General features: G+C 38.6%; 1 protein-coding gene across 1 annotated transcript in view; it reads right to left on the bottom strand.

Moving 5' to 3' along the window:
- The window catches only part of THSD4 (thrombospondin type 1 domain containing 4), a 92,263-nt gene that overhangs the window by 33,286 nt on the left and 36,185 nt on the right, over positions 1–22,792 (bottom strand). The window lies entirely within an intron of this gene.

The raw sequence follows: 22,792 nt of genomic DNA, 5'->3' as shown, positions 1-22,792 counted from the left end.
TGTTGGAAAAGTGCAGCAAATGGAAAAGTTCAGAAAGTGGAAAAGTCCAGCAAATGCTGGACTGAGCTGGCCTTTAACTCTGAGCAGCCATAGCCACACCAGTGCAACTCCTACAACCAGTGGCTACTTCTGAATGCATTCCATCTTGCAAGACTGACAGGCATGAAGGCAGGCTGTGTTTTGTGATACTGAATAATTTTTTGGAATTTTTTTGAGGTTTTTTAAAATGTCTGAAGTTGTCTTCAAGTCCTTTTGGAGAAGAGAATTTTGGTTGTCTGCCTTTCTCTACAATTACACCATAATATAGACCCCTATTCTTACATATATTACTTATTTTTTATTACACATATTACTATATCACTTATTTTTTTACCTAGAAGAAACTTCAAAATCTGCTTTTCAGAAATCCAACAAACATCTTTGCTTACAGCTTTGAGTAGCTTGGACATATGCTTATTTTGTAATGGTACTGTTGAATTTATCCATGAACTGAGTAGTTGTCATAACATTGCAAATTAAATCTTACACTTAGTATTTATTGCAAGTATTAGCATTCAAACAATTGCTTAAATATTTTTACAGTAGGCATTAGATAAAAGTACCAGATTCCCAACACTATTAAAAGGAAATGATAATTCAAATATACTATTATTTCCAAGGAAAGGTTTGAACAGTTTTCTTTCTTATCTAAAATAGTAACAGCAGAACTTCAGGTCAACAGCATAATCCTGCTCAATAAGTTATTCAGATATTCTCCTTAGGGAGCTATCACATAAAGAAATCCTGCTTCAAAGGGGAATAAATTTGAAACAGTGAATTTCATTAAAGCAATTTTGCCAGTTTGTCCTGAGGTGCCACTTTGGCAGGTTTTATCCCTCCTCCATAACAGTGTCAAAAAAAGCAAGTACAAGAGATTCCCATTCTGTTGCCTTAGGTCTCATATAGTGTTGTTTTAGTTTTGAGAAAGCAGGCATCCTCTGGGTGCATTTCCTAATGATTATGAGAGCAGCAAATCCCACTATCACAGATTTTTCTTTTACCTGTTTATTTGCTTAAATGCAATTGTTTTGCAGCTAATCACTGCAAACAGAAATGCTCCTTTTCTGCACTGCAGCAGTCATTTTTCATTTCAGAGGATCCAAACTATTGCTGAACTATTGCTTCCCCAATTTCCTCAGAGAGAAGCTCCCACTTCTCTCAGTTGTGCCAGTTCCTTTTTGTGCTTGACTCCAAAAGCCCTGTTGATGCATCAGCTCAAGGAAAATGCTGGGGCAGCAAAGCAGAACAGACAATTAACTACTGATGCAAATAAGTATTATAGGCTTTGAGAAAAAAGCCAGATTTGCTTTGCTTTTTTATACTGTATAGCTGTACAGTCTGTTCAGGCCCAGACATTACAGCAGGTTTGAAATCTCCATAGCTTCAGTAAAATCTCCAAAGGAAGAGCAGAGTCAATCTGCATGGCACCAAATCTTGAGCTTCTGTCAGGAGGGGATGCAGGATTTCCCCATGTTTTTTAGCAGTCTTCCCTGATAGGTATTAGTAACAGCCCATGAAACAAAGCCACATTAGGTAGTCTAGGCTTCCTCTTCTGTCTTTTTGGTGAGATGAGAAGCAAAATTCAAGAAACCTCCTCTCTGACTACAGCATTCTCACACTGTGACTTGTGAGACTTGGCACATGAGGCACTGCAAAATGCACACACAGATATATGACCTGACATCTGCAAAATGTGATCATATGGCATTTATTGTGCTTCAATGTCACTGCTGCTCTCCCACACATCATCCTCAATCCCAGTGGGAAGCAGTGTGCAACACAGACCTTTGGAAAACCCATATAAACAGCAGTGTTACTCAAGCAGGGAATGTTCTGCATGCTATTACCCAGCTGCAACACTAAGACTGCAAACCTGTGTCTGTGTACAGCCTGGAGCTTTGGAAACAGGGAACTCATGAAGCAGATTTGATGATGCAAGTAAAAACATTCATCAAAGCAGAATTTCAGCATTTTGTTAATTCTTGCACTGCAAGGCATAAGCACTCCTTATGAATTGCATCTTGGGCTTAATTTTCAGTTTTCTTCCTATTACTGTTCCCCTTCTTTAAAATTGCTCTAATGAAATGCCTTTTCCCATTTTCCAAGCAGGTGCTCTTGAGTGATTGATGACTTTTAATATTATTATTCCTAAGTACAAAACTAATAACACTTACATGATTTCAGGGCTTTCCATGGGGAGTAAGTTATGCCAAGGCAGTAATTCTGAATGTTCAGATATGGCTCTAAATAGCAGAGAATTAGGGAGCACTAAAGAGTATGCTTACCCAGATCATGTAATTAGTTTCTAAAAGCATTTATTGGAGGCCATACTAACATTTACCAGGAAAGTAAATGAAGGAATAAGAGGAAACAAAAGAGATGAAGTTAATTTTTAGGCTAGTGCTATGTTTATGAGGTCTCTAGCACAAAAATAAACCTGCCTAGGCCTCTTTAGCACGACAGGCTTTCTGAAAGTCAAGGAAGTGTGAAGGCATTAATGGTCTATGCCATTCATGACATGTGCAAATATTAGCACTGCATCTCAATAACCACCACAATTAAATAGGCAACAACCCAGCTCTTCATCAAGGGTGTTTCAATTCCTACTTTGTATTGAAGAATGGACTGCAATGAGTAAAGAACTCCTGTTAGAAATGCCATCCCTCCTGAACAATTCCTGCATTTTATGAGTCATCTATTACATCCCCCTGTACTGGGGGGAAGTACAAGACAAGCTATCAGAAGGCCAGCACAACATTTGTTGAAGATAAGAATCATTCCAACAAAATCTGAAAATGAGCAGATTTCATCATTCTGCAAATGACCTAACCTAAAAGGATTTACACAATTAATGTACACAAGCAACAGTATCTGATAAGAATGATGAACTTTCAATTTATTTTTACCTAGCCATTCTCTATAATTATATACTTCAAATACATTTTATTAAGTACTATTAAAATAATCTATAAAAACCTCTCTCTCTTATAACTTGAACAGAAATTTCCCTGGAATTGAAGGTGTAGAAGTGGTTGACTAAATTCCTAACTCCACCAAAGTCTATGTAAATTTTCTGTGGTTTAGTTGTACGTAATTTTACTGTTGCCATGAAAATACTGAAGAGGAAGGACAGAAGGACAAAAATAGACTGAGAGGAATTAAATATGAAGAGAAGGACAACACTTAGCCCCAGAGAACTAGAGTGAGAATCACCCATGTCTTGTACTGTAACTATGTTAAATGTAAAGCCCATTGTATGTCTCCTATTTTATTTTGGGAAATGCAGCACCTCAAAGGGAGCTCCTACAGTTCAGAAGACTCTAGAAATTAATCAGTAGAGTCTAACTCAAAATTGTGGGCTTTTTTTAATATAGAAATTCAAAACTTCTTTTCCCACTCTTACTTATACATTCTTAATTTCTTTCTGTAACGAAGGCAGGACACAACTGTGGTTACAGTTTCTAAGTGGCAGTTTCAGAACATCAGCTCTTATAGGGCATAATTAGAATTTTTGTCTAAGCCTAGTAAAAAAGCAGGGCTTGAATTCTTAGCAATGTATTCCCTACCCTATGACAGTAACATCAGGAAATAGTCTCCACTGGCAATAGCTGTAAATCAAGGATTTAGAAATAACAAACAACATTCAGGACTGGTAGACTCCACCAGGGATACATTTCCAATGCAGCATGTGATATTTTAGCCATGAAGCTCCAGCTGAACCTGCAGATGATAGGATTTGTCTTAGTTACATTATTTCAGTAAGAATCTGGTTCTTGTATTTCAGGACTTGATTGGACTGACTGCTAATGGCTCAGAACATGATAGCTGAGCCTTCTGGCACAGTTCAACTGCATATTAGTGAACCCAGCACACATTTGGCAAAGGTCCTTTGGATAGATAAATGCAATTGAATTATCTTCTAATCTAGACACTACTTCAGTCAGAAGGGCCAGATTAGTGAAATGCACATGTGTAAATACCCCACTTTTTTCTTCAGCTGGCATAACAAAAAGTGTTTTGTACCTCCTTGCACTCCTGTCAACTGCCAAGAATTAGAATAATTGTATGACAGCTAAACTAAACCAGCAGATTGTGACATCTTGACAGAAAAGAGCACTCTATCTCACAAGAATTAAAAGCTGAAGTAGAAACTGCTTCTTTTGTTTGCTAAATAGCTTTTGTTCCTTGCTATGAAAACCTGGAGCTAATGAATACTCCTAAGCTGTTTTGAATTTCAAGTGGAATTTCTCAAGAATTTTGGATGCTCTGTGTGGTGAAGTTAAACACTGTAACTCAAAACACACAGCCTGAGCTGCACAGCACTGCTGGGTCCCCTGCCTTAGACTCGAGTCGCTCCGGCCCAGTGTCTGATGCTGCTGCTCCCTGGAGGCCTTTCAGACCTCGTGGCTGGCTTCGGGCAGGGCTGCCACAGACACTGAAGTCCCAGGTGCACTCAGGTCTCAGTGAATGCTGACACTGGCATGGAGGAGAAATCTGCAATGGTTTCCCTGTCCTGGCAGCAGGGTGGAGCAGGAGCCCGCAGGGTGTGTGGGGCCAGACAGCCACGGGCCCTGCAGGAGAGGCACAGCTCAGACCAGGGGAGATCAGGGCACAGGCACAGAGACTCAAGAGCAAACAGAGACCAGACTAGGGGGGAGAAGATGGGCTTTGATTAATTTAGTGACCTTTAGGGTAAGGACACAGGTGCTTTGATTAATTCAGTGCCCATTACAGTTAGCACACAGGCCACAAGCTAAAGCAGACAGATTGCCCATGCCCAGCCCTGAAAAATATCATCCAGCTCTTCACTCATTCTCTTCCAAAATAAGTTGACAACAGCATGTAAACCTTAGTTTTTCACTTAAAACAACAATCATTTACTACAGATCCTGTGGAGCACTTGGCTCCTATGAAGAAAAATGACATGGACACTTGTGAGAGGTTGTCTCCATTTACCTCTGTTCACTCTGCCAGAAGAGGAAATCTGGCACAATAAGCTGGGTGGTCAGAGGAAAGCTGGAAATACAGCACTGGTATCACTTTCTCAGGCATTATCTTCTGGCTATGAAGGCTTGGAGCAGTATCACTAATGTTATTGTTTATGTCAGTTCACGCATTTAAATATAAAAAAGATGTTCTGGGATGGAACTGATTTGATATTTATTTGAGAAAGCCATCAAACCATGTGAAACACACAACTGATAGCTGGAGGGAAGCCCAGAAATCTATAGACATGGCAAAACCAGAAATCATCACATTTTATTGATGACTTTTATAGCTCCAAAACCAACAAAGAATATGACTGAAATATTTTACAAAAAGTAGCACAGGATCATTCCAAATACAGAGAGCATTTCAGAGTATCACATCTCATTCTACTGCTGTTATTTATTCCCAAGCTACCTACTAAGCTAATGAAAAAAAAAATTCTCTGATAAAACTACTCAGAGAAACACAGGGAAAAATTATGGGTTTGCAAGGTGTGAGTCTAACCTCAGATCATCAGATAACACTGGCTAATTAATGGCAGAATTTTGTCTGCAGCACAGATGAAACAGGGCAGTCCAGATTCCAAATAGACAATAGAAGAAAATGAGTTAAGTATAACTAGTACAAACTATGTAATTATTTTGCCATCAGGAACTGAATTTAAGTTTTTCCAAGCATATGGGGGAAAGAATATATTAACAAAAAGAAAGTGTCTCTCTTCTTTAGCAAGAAGTAACTTATTTTCTTCCCCCCTGCAGTGTGCAGCAGATCCCTTGCAAACAGTTCTGCAGACAGTTGCTCCCAATTCTCAAGTTTGATCTTCTAGACCTCCTGCATCAGTCCCATAGGTCTCCTGATCAATACACTGTACAGGGACTGTTACATACATTGGTCTCAAACTATGAAACATGACTGAAATTAATTTATCATTCTGAACATTAACTATTCAACATTTCAGAACCAAGTTTCTAATATCTCCTTTACAATTTCACCTTGGGGAAAAAAATCCTTGTCTGTCTTTGATAAAGTCTTATTAAAGTTCAATAAGCTCTATCTTCTCCCTTTAATAGACTATCTCCAGTACCACTTTTTCAGAACCACAAAAAGTGATTAGATACAGCCTTAATTTTTGCTTAAACCAAAATTCATACACTCCATAATCTATTTTTTTCTGCATTTGAGACAGCATTTTTCACACTGCTTACATTAATAGTGAATTTAATTTTTGGTGAAAGTACATCCAGCACACGTAGTTTCATACTAAGCTGGGAACATTTTTTCCATGTTTGAGATAAATAAACAAGTCTTTTTATGAATGCTGTCTATGAGTGAAGAGCCCTTTAAATAACCACCCTCCCAAAAGTAATTAAAACTAGTTTCCTGTTATAAACACAAACAAATCAATTACTGCCAGTAACACGTTACACATGTCTAGGAACCACCTGGTGCTGCTGAATGATTGCACAGACTCAACCAACGGTACAAAGTCTTCAACTTTACATAACCCATTCCAATAAAACTCAAGCAAAACCAGGAGTTTTATCAGGGAGAGGGTAAATAGAGAGAAATCCACCTTTTCAATCCAGGTTTTTGTGGACTAGACCATAATGACTGCCATAATTTCAAATGGTTACACTCACTGCCAAGTCACAAATCGAAGCCCTGATGTTTCTATGCTCATTGTATTGCAGGGACAGGACCTCAGAGAGCCCCTCCCAAAGTCTAACGCAGGAACAGGGCAGGCTGCCCCTCCCTGGGGGCTCAGCTGTTTATCTCCACACCCTGGGATCCTGTGGGAAAGGCCAGGGCTTGGGAGAAACTGCTTTGCTGCAGTTTCTGTAATATCTGTGCGTGGCCTTTGCTTAATTACAGCTGTTACACTGGGAGCACACGCTGCAGCCTCTTACTCCTGACTAAGGAACACTGAAATGGTCTCACAGCTGACCACAGAACCAAGGAAAGCTTTTGGAGAGAAAAAAGCCAAAGAGAATCAACTGTATAAGCTTCTGAAAGGCTCTGGGATCCTTTAGAGGTTAGACATGTAAATGCAACTGGTTTGTGCACAGCACAGTAGGCTGGGAGTTACTGCCAAGGCTTGCAGAGCTTGGGCAGTTACCATGTAATATAAAGGAACTGAACTGCAGGTACAGTCTCTCAATAAAACTGCTGAGTCACCTGCCTTTTAAAACATGCACAAGGTAAGTCTGAATAAATTAACTGAACCAAAAAAGTCTGTATCAGAGACTATTATTACCAATGCAAATAATCAGCAATCCCCAGATACTTCCTTGATGATTTTATATAGATATAAATCCAGGTTAAAATATTTACTGGCATTTTAAAAGACATATTGAATGAGTCTTTATTTGAATGAGTTTTGGTATTCCCCTTCATACTGTCTTTCACTTAGCATCTTCTTTCCTTTACTTCCTCCAACATTTTATTTTCCATTTGCATTTTTTGTTTGTTTCTATACTAGCTGCCTAAAAAAAATCTAACCTAAAGCACAAACCCTGTCCACCCCATACAAATGCATGACCAGCTGATCCAACAATGTCTCTTCTATTGAAGCCAGTAAAATCATCACATGCATCTGTACTGAGATTCTCTTCTGTTCAAAGAACCCACCAAAACACAACCCCAAACCAACCCAAATGCCCAACAATAAACAAAAAAGGCAACAGAAGGGTTCAATTCCTTTCTCAAATACGAATGTAAACACACTGTTTCTTTCCACTTCTAAAGAATCATGAACAGAAAGACTGTAGGGCTTTGTAACACCATTTTCAATTATTACCATCCTGAATAGATGGCTGCTGGTGCCACAGCAAACTGAGCTCTGTGTTAACCACACAGGAACAAGGCTTCTGCACCACTCTCAGTCAGGAGCAGGGCAGGAAGCTCAGCACTTTGTCCAGCAACTAATGCTGGAAACAGCATGAGATCTTCAAGGCACTGATCAATAATGGTTTCTAATGCTTACTTAAGCAGAGTAGGAACAATAAAGCAGCAGAAAAAGGGGAACACATAATTGGATGGAAATTGTAAAGAATGAAGACCTTCTATACCTATTGCACAAAAGCATGAGTCTTTTAATTGGTGTTTGTGCACACAAAGAAACCAAAGAGCCACCACCACATCCATGTTAAAACTTGTTCAAACCTCAGGATTACTGCTGCACTCTGAGGGGTCCCCTCTGTCATCCTGGTTGCCAATGACCAAAAAGGACAGCATGTTTCTGCAGGCTCACCTTTATGCAACACACCAAAATTAGCAGATCACAAATTTATCAAGAGCTCTTCTCCCAGCACTTAGGCTCATTTCTGCCCACACTAAATAGGAAGATGCTACAAACCTGACAGAGTGCAAGTAACACTGCTCATTTATATTGGCAGACTGAAATGCTACTCATAGTCTAGCAGGGTATTTATCAGTCTTTTCATCAATCACTTTTCTATGTTTCCAAGTTCCCAACCCATTCAATTAACAACTATTTTACTTCCAAATTAAACATGTTTGTGTTATCTTAAAGAACCATAAATTGTAAGGAAAATATCTGACCATAATTGACAATGTGAACTAGGTATTAAAGGTCTTTCTGGACAATACTGACACACATTCATTTCAAGTCCAGTGAGTTTCAACACTGCACATTTTCTCATTTACAATCCCATCAAAAATCCACACAGCATCTTCAGTGGCTAGAAGCATTTCCTGATTAACTTCAGTGAAGACAGAAACAAACCCCACCCTAAATACCCAAATACAAAATGGTTCCCTTTACTTACTGTCAGATACAGTTTAGGATAATGGTCATTTGAGAGATAAAGGAATTTTCAGTAATTCAGTGGAGATAAAATATTTTCCACTTCCATACTAGGTCATATCCACAAATACCAATAACTTTGTTTTGTTTTGTTTTTCTTTTCCATTCATTTAACGTGTCTTTCTCTTGACTCTCACACAAATCTATTCCATCTGTTTCCAAGTGCATCTTCATTTTAGGTAGTACTCCCATTATGATGACTAGGTTTTAAAGCTCTTTATTCACATCAAGTCTTACTTTGCTTCCCAAGCAAGGAGCCTGGCCCTTCAGTTGGCCTGTGGCAGCCCAGGCCCAAGGAAATCAATGGCACCATTGTAATTTGGGAGCTGCACAGGATCTACCCCTGCTTGTTTAACAGCAGCTTTTTCACGTCCACAAGCACGAATGAATAAAAGTCTGCTCATAGTTCAAAAGTAGTTTTAATTTTCATGCCCCGATTTTCAAACACTTTTAGTTATTTGGGCAGTTGGAAAAAAAAAACAAAACAAAACAAAAGATTTTTTCCAGCTAGGCTGCAGAAGTGTTCAGTACAGTAGCAATGCTTGATGGGCACTTCCAGGCTGCTTCTTACTCTTCTCACAGGATCGTGAGGATCCAATTAATTAATGTCAGAAAAACACTTTGAAGATAAGAAGCACTTTCTGTTATTATTTTCTCGAAGAACCAAGGAGCTTTTGTTTCAAAAGCCAAATTCTGGATAGAGGCATGAAATACAAACCCATACACTGGTGAATTTCAGCAGAAAACACCACTGAGAGAAGGTAGAGGAGGGCAGCATTGCACACCAAGAGGTTTTAGTCACTGTTCCCACTTTCCCTCTGGAACTACTCAGCATGCTGAATGGATTTCAAGCCCTAAATAGCTACACTGCTATTTATGACTAATTTTAAGAGGCAGTGTCTTGAAATACTTCATGAATATCTTAATGATCTACTGAAGTCTGGGAGCCTTTCAAAGACCAGGAAACCTGGGCAGCTCTGCAGGAGATGAAAGCTCTGGCCTGTTACTGCATTCCCTCAGAAGATCATTTCTGGTCCATGGATATGGACTCTGTGAAAGCTGGATCATCAGGAGGTTCTAAATAAACTTTTAATCCCATTCCCTCATTTCTGCTGGGGATGCCAACAAGCAGCACCTTTGGTTGCACCTCACTTTCCTCTCTGATTTGAAACCCAGTGCTTTGTAAAAGATGACTGTAATTTATCAAATGTACAACATTCCAAAACAGACCTGGACTTCACTAACTCAGACCAATTACACACATTACTACTAACATTAAACATTTGCTTGAAAAACCTGACTTATAGAGTGTGTTTTTAAGGTTTTAAGTTGTTAGAGTCAGCACTTATGCAGACCTACTGAATTCCACTACTGCATTATTCTGCACAATTAGTGAGAGAAGTTTCCCCCTTGCAAGGGGTGGCACTGAACTCCCTTAGAAGGAGAGCAGAACCAGAGGTAAGAACTGCAAATTAAAGGCTTTTTCACAGTTTTCAAGGGAAGAAAGCCACAGGATGGTTGTTTTATACTGGAGGAGGGAAGAAAAAGCCCAAGTAGGTGTGGATGCAGAACAGATACCAGTTCCTGATAAAAACAAAATCCAACAGGAATTTGACTCCACATAAACAGTGCTGTACCAATGTTAAGACCACAGCAACAGATGAGTCACATATGAGCAGATGCCATAATCTGATCATATAAATTCACAGTTGAGTGTTAATTCATTCTACCTCTAAGACAGGATGAAAATTTAAACATAGTAAATTAAAATGACACAATCCAACCAACTGGAAGGAAATCAGCATTAGTCCAGTAGTAATGACACTAAGTTCATCAGGGAAATCTGCATCTCAGATGCATACACAAAATACACTAAGGAAACACTAAAAATTGTGTAGCATTGCTGTGTAATCAAGTCAATGTGCTTTGTCACAGTATTCCTGTGTTCTAACATGCAGCACTCTGAGGTTTAGATTTTCACACTTTACAGCTTATTAACACTTTCATACTGAGCAGAGTTGAGGGTCTCTACAGAGTATTCCCCAGCACCTACAGAATGAAGCCCACTGGAGAGGCATGTAACTAATTTAAAAGGTAAGCTGCATTCCAACATGCCTGATTTGGGTCAGACCTCATAGGTATCCTAACCACATTACCATTGTTTTCTGCTTAAAACAAGTGATGAAGCTAAAAGACTGAAAAAAGCCTTCATCAACTCACCTCCAGGGAAGTGTCAAATTTCTATTGCTACATCTGCATTAGGGATGATTCTGAAATAAAACACAAATGCTTACATCCCACTCCACACTCCCTGTCTCTTCCTCCTCAGCCTTTAGATATATTCCAAGGCAGGAAAAAAATGATTCAGTTTGATTTCACCTTTGCTTCCATAATGTGTGCAATGAAGATGCTACAGATTTTTGCCATAAAGGAACACTCCCAAGGGCTACTGCCAGGACAAGTTAATTCAATGTTAACCTGAACACATTAATTGAATTTCCCATGTTTATCTTTATTAATTATACTATCTGTAAGGTTCATGGCAATGTACTAAATTACAAACATGTGACACTTCTTCACAAACAAACAGAGCAAACTAAAATTCTGTGCTTTTCCTTTGTAGTTCTCCAAAATCTGCACAACTGCTCTGAAGTGAACTCACACAAACAGGCATGGGGAAGGAACCCTCTGTTCATTCATAAAGCAGTGAACCTTTGCTTATAGTAACTCACAAACTTTGAAGTTTCAATTCAAAATAGCTCTCCCTCTAATAAAGCTAACTGCTGGCAGAACAATAAACTAGGTCTGGTGCTCATTAGGACTCTATGAACAGTTTCAAAACAATCCACAAGCAAACTCTTCTGAACTAGAGACTCAGAAGCTCCAGGGATGAGCTGTGATGTGCTATTTAGAAGGCAAGGGTTAGAGGAAGAATTGATTTCTCACTGTATCAATGGATAAAGCCAGAAGAAACCACAAGTTCTCAAGACTGTGCTTTTGTTTCAACAGACACGTGAGAGACTTTTCTTCAGAAGTCTGCTTTGCTAAAAATGCAAAAGAAAATTTTGATGCTGAAAAGTTTCAACCTATTGACACAAATGCTAGACTGCATCATGCTTCACTGTCTTTTTTTTTCTTTTAAATTGGCAAAAAACAACTGTAAAAAGGTATTGTGTGTTCATAAATTTAAGCTCACACCAAACAAATTTCCATTACTTGGCCTTCCTCTGCATTAATTAGGCTTGGGGAAGAAAAGAAATTTTTTTTTGTAAGAACAATCAAAAAATCTGAGGAACTATCATTCTGAATATAGAACAACCTCTTCTAGTTTTGCCAGACACTTGAGAAAAATTAAATCCCCCCCAGTCCTCTGCAATATAAACCTAAAAGAGAATGATGAAGTGTTATGATGGAAATTCAACAGTAAACTTTTAATTCCACTTATTGAAGGAATCTTAATTCTGCAGTCTGACTGAACATCAGCAGACACATTACACACTAAGGTGTTGTTGCCTTAAGTCCTTACAAGCAATTGCAATGAAACCAATAAATCACATCTCTTTTCCAAGTTTTCCAAAGCTCTGGTATGGTTTATCATTTAAATGTCCCCATGCTTGGTTAGAATCCTCCTAACTAGCTCTAGCTCCTCCCTGAGGATGACCTCCCATGAGTTCAATGGAACTCCTGCACAGAATCCTTATGTGCAGTTCAGCTGGGGTGTTCCTTGCTCAGGACCCACAGATGGCTGCTCAGGTGCCACACAATCCCACTGAGTGAGAGTGTGCTGCCTCAGGGCCGTGCTCTGCTCTTCCACAGAAGAGCTGGAGTAGGGGAATGGACTGAAGGCAGTGGACTGAGGAATAACCCAAACAGCAACAGCTGCAGCTGGGCTGTTACACCTTTAAAACCCTTCCCCTGGCACGTCATGGTTATCAGTGCTCAACAGATCCTCACTTGTTCAGTCTTGGGGTCCTTAAGCCATGCCTAAATTAGCCATGCCAGCTGGTAAGCTTTGCCAGGTAGCTCATTAAAAGCCAGCCCTCAGTCTCACAGCAGATATTCACCTGACCCACATCTCTCAACACACTCCCAGCATTTTCAGAATTAAAGTAATTTGGTATTCAAAAAATGGAGCTATGACCATGGGGCAACTACTGCTGCCATGGGTACAAATATGAAAGGGAGACTGGGTCTGTAGTGCTTCTAAGCACCCAAATTCTTCTGACACAAAGTGTTTGAAGTAATATTCAATAGAAAACAAAGGCACTGGGCAAGCTAAGAAATAAAGGATAAAGTTTAATCTCCCTTGACTAACTTAATCATACAGTCTATAAATCAAGTTTTAAATCCCCATATATATTGTGTATTAGAAAGGACTTGGATTTCTTTTGGAATTTAATGCTGCAATATAAAAATATTCTCTGCAGATGAAATCTCTTTATTGGTTCCAACCATGAAGCCACTAATCATGTAGAATTTCTACTGGGTGATTATTTTACTAAAAGAGATTTTGAAAAGGGTAAAACCCAAAAATGTTGAAATTGAGCAGTTCAAAGGGAAATAAGAGAAGGAACAGCAAAAAAAAAAGAAAGTTTCTTTTACAGAATCAAAGATGTAAGAACACATTCTATCTGACTAGATCAAGGGATGCTTAAGGAACAAAGAAAGGTTTTTCTCAATCCAAAAGAGAATTTTGCTCAGAATAAAATAAGATTATGGAATCAAAGAATGCTGCACAGAAATATCTGTGACAATTGAAACCAGGTTCTCAACCATTTTTTCTCAAGTTCTCTTATGTAGCAGTTGAACAACTATTTAAATTAGTAACAACTTCTCCTCTTGGCATGAAAGGGAAGAATTGTGTGTTCATGAGATTTGGGAATTTGCCTATGGATACTTTATGAATCTGGACTGATTCTGATCATTCTTTATGCACAACTAAGTCACAGAATAAAATTAATTTTGAATTAAAATTTGTAAGAAAAGGAGAACAGTATTGTATCAGAGCAATGACTACACCTTGCTAACAACTTTATAAAGTAGTGTTTATTCCAAGTAAAATACAGCTGAGCAATAGATCACATGTGAAGGATTTTAATCAATTCCCAAAGCTAGTAACTTCCAAAGAGTACATGACATTTCCAACACAGTCCTGTGTTGGCCAGAGTGGAGTGAAAGCAGAGAGTCAGCTGCAATGTTAGAGGAGAATTCATTTTACTGAGTATTGCCCAGTGCCATGAAATGCACTCACCAAAAGGTGCCCCATTAGCCCCCCCTGTTCAGAGAGCTTAGGTATTTTAAGAAGCCTTGAACAAACAATGAGTTGATATTCCAAACACTCTGCACCCTTCAAGGGAGTGTTTGCATGGAAACTGCTTGGTGGCTTGGTCATCAGCTAGAAGACAAAAATAATCTAAAGCTTTGAGATCTAAAAAGGTCCCATTAATTGGGTTCAGATTAATAAAAACTGTTCAAACAGGCCATCTCTTTCATGTTTTAATGCATCTTCTTTGAAATTTTTGCATTCAAGTTCCTTACTTCTGTCCATAACTGGAAACAGAAGTCTAATCAAAACACTGTGAGAAAGGCTGAAATTAAAGATTTTGGGGTCTGACAAGAAGCAGGAAATACTGAAAATCTTGCAGAGTCAGTTCTCCAGAGGATTCCATGCCAAGGGAGTGTGCAAAGTTATATAAGCAACCAGACTGCTGGGTGTTTTACAAGTCAAACTGAACAACCAGGCTGAGTTTCCTCTCACTATTTTGCATATTGCTCTTTATCCTTTCCCTGCCTTTCAAAGCAATCGTTCCCTATTTAATGAGAAGAAAAAAACATTCCTTTAATACAGAACTTTTGAAACAACACCTCAGTGGGACTCATTGCTGCTGGCTATTGTTCAGATGATGTATTTGCAGGGCAGATCATCAAAGCAACAGCAGGTTTCAGCTGCTGCTCTGTTGTAGCAAGTGTTGTTTTTATAAGAACAATGCTTACAAACACATGGTAAAAGAATGCACCACCACCTCTGTCATATGATGACACAACTAGGAAATGAAAATGTGATTTTTATGGGTTCTAAAACTGGTGATGACCATTGCCACCAATGAGCAGGTATGAGCTGAAAAGCACAGCCAGCACAGGCAGCTGGAAAGAAACATCCATACTCTTCTTTAAGATGCAGAGGATAAAGGCCAAGGAGCCATTTACCTGGAAAAACAGCAACATGGAGAATTCTGGAGATTCAGACTAGGTACAAAGTCAGGAGCCTCCCAGGCAAGGCATCTCTTGCTCAGCACCCCAGCTCAGGGCCATCCCTCAGGCCTCCTGCCCTCAGCAAACAAAGAGAAACTGATTTCAAAGATCCTGAGTGAAAACACTGATGGCAAGTGACCTGCAGAGAACTGTTTGGTGAGACAGTGGTGGAAAGCTGGGACACACAAGTTAACCCAGCCATCAAGGCTTAATCTGAGGCCAGAGGAAAGAGTATTTCCCATCACCCAGAGGAACAGCAAAGTCTGTCTTTTTGTAATGTTTTTTAAGATTGGCCATTTAATAAATAAAAATAAATAAACCAGCTTTTGAGAAAGTATTTCTTTTATATGATTTCAAAATGTGCATGGAACCCTACAGGCCACTATATAGAGTATTAGATACCAGCTGGCTATTTAATGAAGCCAGAAGGGAAAAGGTCACCTTGGAATTTACTATAATAAGATAACCCTGCCAGAAATTCTAAATTGCAATTATTTAAGCAACAGCAGTAGTTGAAAAAAATATATGGTCAGCAAAGAATAATGTCCTGAATATATTCTGTTCCAACTACAGGTCATTACACTAGGTAAGATGCTTGAGCAACTTGAATTCAGTGGAATTGAATTTATCAGGGCTGAATTTCATCCAAAGTCTTAACAGCTTCAAGGGTTTTAGTAACTGGTCATCCCAGCCAAGTAATACATGTTGGCTATAGTAAGATGAACATTTATTTAGTGAAAGAAACACTCCCTGCAGAAAATCCATTTGAAACCATTCTAAGGACAATAACAGAAAGGATACAGAAGTGTAAGTGTGTGTACAGGGAGAGCTGGACATCCTAATAATGAACTACAGGTGAGAAATATTGGAAAGGGAGCAATTACACATCTCTGTCTTGATACACTGTCTCCTATTGGTTTATAACCTTTCTGCATTAGAAGCAAACTTCTGCTGGTCTTAATTCTCCCTCCTAGCTTATCTATACATACATTATCCACAGACACAGGAATATGACCCCAAAGAGCAAGATCCAAACTCAGGCTGATCCAAAACTTCTTGGCAGAATACGCTTCTAAGATTCCTGTCATCTCCAGGCATAAAGCAGAGACTCCTTATACCTCTCCACCATTTCCCTGAACCCTTCACACAGAATATGGGAGCCAGACTGGCTGTGGTAAAGGTAATTAACACCACTTAATGTCAGAGCAAGCTGTAGGCCCCCCACACACTGAAACTGCAGTTTGCAGAAGACGACCATGAAATTATTAAAAATCACCATAAAAACCCATTTAGCCATAACCAGCCAACCACAATACCACACTTTTCAGCTCAAGGAAATGTGACCTATTCAATTTCTCAGGCCAGCACACCCAGTTAAACATAAATCCTGAAGAGAATCTGTCAGCAATTAGTGTAATATTAAATCACATGCACTGAACTAGGTAGCTGCTAAAAAATGCATATTTTCTGATCAGACCCTGGGCTTCTGTGCATAAAATAAGAGCCATGGAAAAGCACTTTCCTGGACAGGTCAGCATTAGACACTTTCTTTTTTGGCTGTTTTTAAATCCCTGGTGAGAAAGATGAGTCCCTTAAGAGATCTGTGTTACCTTTGAATAAAGGCATGGCCACACAGAGAGCAATTAATTAAAATTATTATTAATTCAGAGAATCAATATATCTACAACTAGCAATGCTAGCTAACTAAGTTGAATTAACTGGAAAAAATCAGAATCCTCTCTGCTCATCAGGTCTCATCTAAAACTGACATTGAATTGAAATTTTTAAGGTACCCCACAATTTCTAAAGCAGCTATTAATGGCTAATCTGGTAGAATCAGAAAATACTTGACCAAATATAGAATCTGAAGCACTGAAGGACAAGACTGAGTGGAGACAAAGAGATAAGGCAAAAGCCAATAACCAGGAGTTATCAACTTATATTGCCAGTTCCACGTTTTTATCAGAATGCTTGATTTGTAAACATTTTCCAAAACACCCCCAAGTTCTTCCTCTTCCTGTGCAGTATTTCCTGACTCTCCAGTTCAGTATTCAGGAAATAGGGACACAAGAGTTTCACTAGGATACCTGATCATAAAAAGCATTTCTTAGGAACACTATTCAAAACGAGCTGCTTAAGTTTACACGCTGATTGTAACTGCCTCTTCAGACACTGAGAATTCACTCCGAAGTTTCCTTATGGTTTGAACTTGCTGTGTTTACTTGCTGTGTTAAACTGAACTTCAGTTTATTTAAAAAGTGATTCCTTAAATCTTTTCTCCACATTTTGGAGCACATTGTTGGCTGTACTAAGAAATATCTTTGTTGTTTAACTCCAGCAGAGAACAGTCAAGAGTACAAAGGACAAAAGGTAAAAAAAATAGTTATTCTTATCCAGATATTGTAATTACATTTGTTTTTAAGTAATGCATTCAGGAAGCCACAGATGCAAGAGAGACACTCCAACTCTGATGCACTGACAGATACAGGGATGAACTCAATGATTAATACAATGTTCAAGTACTTGGGAAGGTCTCAAATCCATCCAATAAACATACATAACAGCATAGCTTTGGGTTACAGCACTCCATAAACTCAAATGACAAACTGCAGGCTTTGGTTTTGAACAGAAATGTGAGAATTATCAATGGAGCACTGACAGTTCTTGGGCAGTGGGAGAGCCACTGAGCTCAAGGCACACTGAACCACTGGAGCAGAAGTTTATTATAAGCAGATCCCTTGTATAAAGCTCATTCCAAGCCCTAAAAATTCCAGTGTGCATCCTCTCCTCCATATTACTATATTCATTGCATCTTTTTTTTGCACAGAAACATTTAATCTTGTATAAAAAACAAAACTAAAAGAATCATTAACAGCAATTTAAAAAGTATATTTTGAAGTATATTAGTTGACTTAATGAGTACCACATGAAGGAAATCAATGAGTATATATATTATAAAGCTCTTCACGTGATCACAGCAGTGCCTCTAGCAATGTTTATCTTCTAAATTCCTGCCAGTGTTCTAATCTAATGCCTTTATTTGCTGTAATTTCGAATCTCTAAACTGATTTCAAAATGTTATTTTAAGTTCAAGAGCTGCTAACAATCTTTCATCATGAGATGTATTGTTTGACTGTTATCTGCTACAGGGAATACTGAATAAAAATGGTTTTCAGAGCCCCATTTCTTTTCAGAGCCCCATTAGTATCAAGCCCAGTTGTTTTCATACAACAAATTTCTTAAAATCATATTCCTGTTCAGGCACACCAATATTCACAATAGTGCTCTTAACATGCTTGGACCTTTGTTTAAAAAAGTGTTAATCTGCAACTTTTATTTTAATCACAAATGGTGTACACTGGCATGTGCTAATACAAGATGCTAGAAATAGCAGAGCATCATTTTACAGAAAGCAGGGAAAATGGACTAGATCAAAAGATGTCTCTATCTCATTTAGTGGCTGAAGTGACTCCATGAAAAACAAAACTGAAATCCATAATATATTCCCTGAAGGAACTGTAATGAGCTTTACAGTTAGCAGTTAAACAAGCTCACTATGAAACAAACATCTTTGCAGAAAACAGCATTTGGGTAAGAAAGAAAATGTTAGGAGATTTGCCCACACAGGTAATGATCCACCTTCCTTTGGACAGAGCCTCAGAAGCCTGCAGGCCTGCAATGGCAGGCAGTGAGTCTGCTACCTTTTCCTGCACTCAACCCCAAATCCACAGGACTCCACACTCAGACAACTGCCCCAGAAACAAAGTGTTCCTTGAGTACAGACATTACCAGATTATCTCCATTAGAGTTCATTATGCAGTGTATTTCAAAACTTACACAGTTTCAAGCAATGTATTGTTCAATTCTGTATTAAGCTAAATTTTAATTTGAACTGCTGACACCTCCTTCCCAACAGATTGCCTTGCAGCTGAGGCTGTGGATATGGATAGCAACCAGCTTCTTTCAATTAGGTTCTCAAGACACAATATGAAAGAAAAGCACATTCCAAGTAATCACTTCAGATCTGTGTTATCTGGCTTTAAATTCTGCTATTATCTCAAATCCCAATCCCAAAGATGCAGAAGTATTTATACTCCAACCCACATGTTTGCAGCACAAGTGCTGTAACGTGCTGGTCCCACTGAAGGTATCATGGTCCTACTTAATTCAGTGGCAAGTTTCCCATGTCAGTGTACGAGAACTGTCCAGATGATGATTACCAGCGGGATAAAAAGTATGTCTTTGTCTCTAGCATGTGACAGAAGTGCTTTGCCAATGGAAAGGTCTGTCCAAGGTCAGCAGTTCTGTTACCAAAAGGTTCTGTTACATGTGAGCCAGTAGGAAAATACTGCCGAAAAGGACTTTGAGAAGTCATTCTGACATAGCTCAGGGCTGTGCAGCCTAGAGCCTTCTCTACACTTTACAGAGCTGGTAATACATCGCTTTTTCTCTCAACTGTAAAAAAATACCAGAGTAAATATACAGCCTGATGAATACATCATTAATAGTTATGAATAGCTGTTATACAGCACTCCAAAACTGGACTGCTTTCTTTCCCAACAAACACACACTAGAAAACCAGCATGAGATGTTTCCTGGGGAATTTCAGATACACCTCGTGGTTCTATTAGAGTTAGTCTGTTTTGGCTCACTAAGACACACTAGTTAATGTTGCAGCCCACTCTCAACTTGACTGCTAAAATATTTTCCTTTATCACATTGACACTCTTCCTACAGTAAAGATCTACAAGAAATGTAAAGCCTAAAAGGAATTGGAATATTTGGGCAGGAGGAGAAGAAAATACTCTATTTGTGCTGCATGAAATTCAATTCATTCCAAACTGGAATTTTATGAAAAGTTAATTATAAAGTTCCCTGAACAACCAATTAGCCCATCTCCTTTAATCTGCATATTCTGACTACCCAGATAAAATTCTAGAAACACTTAAAGCTTTATATACCACTGCCATGCTTTCTCTTTTTAACAGAAGTTTATTGTTTTCCGGTGGCAAGAACTTAAACATTTTATTCTGGAATCACTCCAGCTTGTGTGCAAAAGCCAAAAATGCAGTCCTCAAAATGAGAGAACTCAGAAAGCTGAATCATATTCAGCAGAAACGACAGAACTGTGCTTTTTCTGAGGGCTTTACAAAGATGAGCAATAGACTAATACAAAAGTTCACAAAAACAGTATGGAGAAGCTTTCAAACGTTTGGATGACTTCTAGCCGAGTTTGAAACTCATATTCTTGCCTGCTTTTTCCAGCACTTCCTAATTTTAAAGAAATACCTCCTTGAGAACACTCCTGATCACTCACTTGCTTAGTACTTTAGAGGAAAGTGTGGAGCTTGGTAAACCTGCTTAATGAAATCACATGGAACTCAAGAGAATCTCCCAAACAGATTAAAACAGAGTAACTGATACCTAGGAACACCTGCCATCACCTCCTAAAAAAAAAATCTTAATGACCTTGAGCTGACTACCAATTTTGCATTGAAGGAACTAAAATGTACAAAGTGAAAGGAAAACCAAAAGCAACCAACTCCTTGGAAAAAAAAAGGAATGGTGCTTACAAGCAGCTACAACTGGATTATGACAGAATAAGGTATTGAAAATTCAGTTTTGCAAAGCATTCAACTACATCCTTAAAGGAATGGCTGCTGGGTTAATTTTCTTGTTGCTGCTGCAGCATAAAAATAATTTAATTTTTTTAATTGTTATTTTTAAAGTTTGAGACTTCTGCTTATTACCATAAATACAGAGAAACCAGTACATGCCTGATCTGAGTTTTCAAGTTTCCCAAATCCACCAGTGTTATGAGCACTACAAAAATGTCTAAATTCTGAATGCTATTTTATCAGTAAGAAATTTGTAACCACCAATATGCCAAAAAGCCAACTGCATAATTTCCATTTCACTTGTCCAATAAATTGTTTGGTAAGCCTTTCTCTCAGTTTCAGCTTTCTGATCTGCTTGAACATGTTCATTTTTGTCCTGGTGTAACTCACCTGCCTCAATAAACCAAATTTATTGTGTAACAATGTAAGCAGAGTGGCTGGAATCCTTCTAGGCTGGAATTACATACTCAAGAATTCCTAACATGGGAGGGAGCTGGCAAATTTAGCAGACTAAATCCATACCAGCACTTTTAAATAAAACATATGAAATGGATAAAAAGCAAAAAAAAAGAAGAAAGAAAGAAAAGATGATAGCATAAACCAAGAGCTCAGGGGATAAGGAGTAGCATGGGAAAGAAAAACTCTATCACTTTCCCATACATGCCAACAGCCTGGTTATTTTTGAACAAAAATGTTGCTCTCTCTCTGTCCTGCCCATCAAAAAAAGGTTCAAGTGGCTCAGGACATTTTAATATAGTTAAAGGAGTTTTTCTGTCAGCTGTTTTCAGATGCTGGCACATAAATCTGACAGAAAAATTACATTCAACTCCATGATTTTATATATTAGCAATGTGACTGCTTCCACTGTACTGCCAAGTCAGCTATGTTCTCATCCATTTTCTACCAAATGTACAAGTATCCATGGAAATTCTTTAGAAAGAATTATTGGTTTAGTTCATCATCAATTAAGTCAGTGTTGATGGATGCTATACAAGCTGTTCTCATGAAAAAACAAATGCCGGTGTAAATTGGTATATAATGTATCAAACCTCATTTGGATGAAACCAAGAGAAATAAGAACTGAGAAAACCACCCAGACAACAGGTTCAGAACGTTTGGCTTTCTTGGACTGAGGCTAGCTTATTCTATTCTTCAAATTAGAAGTAAATTTTTGGTAAAATTATACAACTCACTTTCCAGTTCAGACTGTTCCCCATAATAAACTCCCATCTACAGGCAGCGTTTCTGTGGAACTCATTCCAGCTTCAACAGGAATGAAGGGGAAGAAAGTAGGAAAGAGAGTAAAAGCAATTCCATAATGAGCACCTTCCTTTTTCGTACCTGAGCAGCAGCTGAGATGCTTTACCCACCAGAAGGGAGAGGAAGCAGCAGTCCAACAAGAGGACTGGCAATTGGCATTCTAATACAGCTAGACAGTCTCTAGCAATAACCACACCAAGCTAGCTCTGAAGTTCTCAGGTGCCTCCAATTTTACCGTCTGCAATGGTAATTTTTAAGACCAATCTAAAGATGGTGAAGAGAAAACTGAAGGGTGAGGGGCAGGTTTTCTAAATCATAAGTAACTCTTCTCTCTCCAGTCCACTCATCAGAATTGCCAACAAAACATGCACAAATGTAGCCAAACTAAGGCCTTTGTAACCTGGGAACACAACAGGTTACAGTGGGGAATGCCACAGTTCATAAATGCACACAAGTCTGATATAGATCTGGTATACATTCCACACAATCTTTAATTTCAAACCCACTATACATATGTAGAAGCATACATTAAGATGTTATGTTACTATAAATATTCCAGGATCCTCCATGGTTTCGAATTAGGGACCTGCTTCTGAATAAACAGCTGTACAAAGAACTTGGATTCTGTAAGTAAGTACCTCCTCAATATCAAATTATCTCACTTTAAAGAACTGAAATTTTTTGGCAATCAGAAAATGCTCTTTTCTCCTCAAGCAGCCTTTTATATACACAAGCACCTGCTTGGCTGGATTCTTGACTGATCAGAGAAGGTTAATGATGTGAGAAAGGGAAACATCACAGCGGAACC

This window comes from Haemorhous mexicanus, chromosome 13, assembly GCF_027477595.1.
Source record: "Haemorhous mexicanus isolate bHaeMex1 chromosome 13, bHaeMex1.pri, whole genome shotgun sequence".
In the NCBI taxonomy this organism is placed as follows: Eukaryota; Metazoa; Chordata; class Aves; order Passeriformes; family Fringillidae; genus Haemorhous; species Haemorhous mexicanus.
Note: the sequence above shows the minus strand (reverse complement) of the source record. Positions and strands in the feature narration are given on the sequence as shown.